Here is a 4,741-nt window from a genome sequence, read left to right on the forward strand (position 1 = left end):
GGCTTCAACCTTGCTGGGATCCATCTTGAGGTTTCCTTGAGACAACACAAACCCAAGGTAAACCAACTCTTGCTTGACAAACTCACACTTATCAAAGTTCATGGTTAGCTTTTCATCATATAATCTTTGTAATACATCTTGCAAATGAGAAATATGATCTGCCCTATCCTTACTGAAAATGAGAATGTCATCAAGATATATACGACCACAAATTTACCTATGAAGTCCTTCATCGCCTCATTCATGAGCCTCATGAAGGTTCTTGGAGCACTAGATAAGCCAAATGGCATTACAAGCCACTCATACAGTCCCTCTGTTGTCTTGAATGTTGTTTTCCATTCATCACCCTCCTTAATCCTAATTTGGTGATATCCACTCTTAAGATCAATCTTGGTAAAGTACTTGGCTTCCCCTAAATAATCCATGAGGTCTTCTATTCTAAGAATAGGGAACCTATATATCTGATGGTGATCCTTTTTATGGCTCTAGAATCAGTACACAACCTCCAAGTACCACCTTTCTTTGGGGCTAACATGGTTAGGACAACACAAGGACTAATGCTTTTCCTAATCAAGCCTTGATCTAAGAGCTCTTGGATTTGTTTTGCAATCTCAATGTTTTGTTGGGGAGTCATCTTGTAGGTTGCCTTGTTAGGTAAGGATGCTCTGCAAATGAAGTCTATTTGATGCCTTATGGCTCTTTTAGGAGGTAATGTATGGCTGGTTGTCCATCACTTACTATGCCTTTGAATTTCTTCAACAAATCTTGCACCTCTTTTGGAAAATATTGCTGCTCTTTCTTGTCTTCCTCTTTAGGCTTCATTACTAGTGCAAACCCTACACCTTCACCTTCTTCAAGTGTCTTCAAGAACTATTTTTCACTTACCAAAAGAACATTAGGACCTGCTGCCCTTTTCTCACCTTCCTCAAGGATAGACTGAATCTTGAATGTGACTCCATCTTTCTTGAATGAGTATGCATTATTGGATCCATCATGGATAGCTTGTCTATCAAACTGCCATGGTCTTCCTAATAGGAGATGGCATGCATCCATGGGTAGGACATCACATAACACCTTGTCCTTATACCTCCTAATGGTAAAATCCACCCATGCTTGCTCATTGACTAGTACATGTTGGCCTTTGTTCAACCAAGTGACTCTATAGGGATTTTTGTGAGGTATCCTTTACAATTTGAGCTTATTCATTGCCTCCTCTAATACAATATTGTCTGTAGACCCTGAATCTATGATCACTTTGCACATGCTGTCCATAATCTTGCATTTGATTCTAAACAAGGACCTTCTTTGGCTAGGCTCTTCTCTAACCGGTTCTTTGATCAAAGTTCTCCTTATCATCAAGTTGTCACCCACTTCTGACACTAAGGCAGCCTCTAAGGTTTTGCTTCTTGAAGTCTCTTCTTGCAGATAGTTCACTTTTCTTTCACTACCTTGTGATGATGATCCCTTCTCTAGACATCTATATGCTCGATGGCCAAGTTGATTGCAATGGTAACACTTCATTGTTGCAAAATATAAGGAACCTCTACCTTGTCCACTAGATCTTCCTTTGGAACTACTATTTTATCCCCTTCCTCTATTGAATCCTCCTCTACTAGTGCCACTCTCTTGCCGCTCTGTGAGTTTGGACTCACCTTGTGTTCTTTGCTCACTACTTCTTCCTCCAAAGCCTCCCCTATGGCCTCTATTGTCTTTTCCTCTATCCCTGCCCCTATTGTTGCTTGTGTCATGTTTTCTTTTCAGTTTTTCTTCAACCTTAAGGGCAAGTTGGAAGGTTTGATGGACTATTTTTGAGCTCATTAAATTGATTTCTTCTTGGATATTCTACCATAAGCCATTTAGGTACCTAGCAACCTTGAGACTCTCTTCTTCAACCATATGAGATCTAAGGCTAAGTTTGTGAAACTCCTCCATGTAGCTACTGACATCAAGGTCTTTTTGTCTTAGGTTTTGTCTCTTCCTATGAATTTGCACTTCATATTCATCGGGGAGGTAGACTTCTTTGATTTTGATTAACATCCCTTGCCAAGAAGAAATGGGTGCTTTGCCCATTTTCTTCCTCTCATCTTGTACCAATTGCCACCATGTGAGAGAAGCTCCTCTCATCCTGGACTTGGCTACTCTAACTCTTTGAGCTTCAGTTATACCTTCACATTCAAAGTGGTTCTGTATACCTTCTATCCATTCTAAGACCACTTCTGCTTCCATCTTACCAGTGAACAATGGCAATCCTTCTAGTGATTTACCACTCAAGGCTTTCAACACCTTCAGGAAAGGTTCTTGCTCTAGGACAGGATCTGGTTTGAGCACCTTGTCTATCTCTAACACTTCTTTATCCTTCCCTTCTACTCCTTCAACCTTTACTAGCACTTCATTAGCCTCGGTTTCAATTGCACCAAGCTTACTCTCCAATTCAGTCAACTTCTCTTTCAGGAGTCTATTCTCCTCCTCCTAGTCATCCACTTTCCTTGCCAACTCTTCATTGGTCACCATTTTTTTGTCTCCTACTGATTCCACTGAGGACATCAACTCTCTTAGCCCAAATCTTATAGGCTCTGATACCAATTTGATGGGGTTTACCTAGCCTGCTCAACACTCCACCTAGCTGATGTTGCCCAATTCTACCAACTCACCAAGCCTAGTTACACTGTAGACCTCCAAGTCCTTCTCAATCTCTTCTAGTTATTGATTCTTGACATTTTTTAAGATGTTCACTTCAGGTGTTTTGGTTAGGAACCCTACCAATTCACTATGTTTCTCAGATGCTCAATTCTGGCCTCTTGGTATCAAAATGACCTCCAATTGTTGTGAGATGATGCAGAGGTGTAGAGAGGTAATATAACATTTTTTTAGTGCATTTGGAGTCCATTAGTGTTTTTCTACCTTGAGGTTTCTTACCGATTTCAAAATCTTGCCTAGAAAAGGGCTACAAGGAATGAGCCTCAATTAGGCCTCCAAAACTGGTTTTCTAGGGCTTGAGGGAAAACGATTAAAAATACCCCGAAAAAAGTTTGGTTTTTCTTCAATAATTCACCTATACCTAAAGGATTTTTGTGGTTTTAGGCCCTGGTATGACCGTACAATGTGTGAACGCCCAAAATGAGGGTTTGAAGGGTTTATAAGGACCTTAACCGACAATGAATGAATAAATTGGGGTTTTGCTACTAAATGGATTAGTCAAAGATCCTCCCTGAATAGAAAAGTCTTCCCCAACCCCATGGACCCCTCCAAACTTTGAAATAGTGATCTTGAACTCACCCCTGCACTTTACTCCACTTTTTCACCTTATTTTCTCTAGTCGAGTTGCTCCTAGACTCACCTAGAATACGGGGGAAGTCATGTTTAAACACTTCTCTAGGACTTTAACCTACATATGTACAATGTACAAGAGGTTTCCAACCATTTCCCAACTAGCCGTTATGGCAGCTCGTGTGGGACTCATGGGGCAACCATATTTACAAGAAAATTGCTATTTACAAGCCAAAACTAGTTGTTTACAAACTTGAGCAAGAAAACACCTATGTACAGTATTTACAAAGCTCTAAAATGAACCAGCAGTACAAGAAAACACAAGAGTATCTCAATCCATTTCTATATAAATGGATTCAATCCATATTCTATTGTAAAATTGAGTAAAACAAGCCAAAATGTTGCCAACAAGATTGAAAATGAGTAGTTTTAGTTGTTGAACTTACAAAACAAACTTCACCAACCTTGGTAAATGTGAAAGAGAGGGTTTATATATCTTTCCCACATGTGGAGTCCTCCCATGGCATTGGAAAAACCCTAACTCCATCGCTAACCAATTTCAGGACAAAAGTTGTCATGACAACATTCAAAAGTTGTCATGACAACTTTTTGCAACTTCATGATTTTTGCACTTTTGGTCTCTCCAACCTATGAGACCTATTTCAAGTCATCACACATGAAATTTCAAACATTCCTAAGACCTATTTAATCCTCTCAAATTCTCTTACCAACTTTTGACACTTTTTGACCAACAAAAAGGCCAAATACCTACTCAAACTCACTATTTACACAAAAATGCAAATCTAAGTAAAATGAACTCAACCTAGGCCTACATTGACACAAAATAATAACTCTTGGACCCTCCTAGAGTCCTTATTCACCACTGACTTGGCTAGGGTCAATACAAGCCAAAATTGTGAAATTTAAATTGCCTAAGTCCTAGGTGCTCCTGCACTAGGGAAGGTCCACAAATTCTTCTTTATAGAAAAGTCAACTATCAGGCAAGGTTCTCTTTCAACATTGGGAAGGGCCAACTTACTATTACATAGTTTTGATCCTCTAACGTGATGTAATATTTCTATCTTAAGCTTCATGTAGATGAACATTATTGACATGAGTTGTTAGTAGATGTTTTAAATTTACAAACTTCTAAGTAATTGCCAATAAGTATCAAAGGATGACCCTCCATGTGATGATTCAACAAATCTTGGTGTTCTCATCCAGTGCAGCAATGTACATAGAGCCATTGATAGTACATATATTGAAATTTGTTTTCTATCAATATTTATCTTGCATTCTTAAATCTTGGTATCTTTGGCTAATTGCCAGTGTGCTCTAGTCTCAAATCATCTTTTTCCTCGCATAATCAAACATGTGTCTTTTCTTTTTACCATCTAGTCTCTTAAAGACTTAATGTCTTGGGATTCTTAATTCACTATGACTATACACTTCCCATATTTTGACTCTATGTAAG

The sequence above is a fragment of the Cryptomeria japonica genome, chromosome 3, assembly GCF_030272615.1.
Source record: "Cryptomeria japonica chromosome 3, Sugi_1.0, whole genome shotgun sequence".
Classification (NCBI taxonomy): Eukaryota; Viridiplantae; Streptophyta; class Pinopsida; order Cupressales; family Cupressaceae; genus Cryptomeria; species Cryptomeria japonica.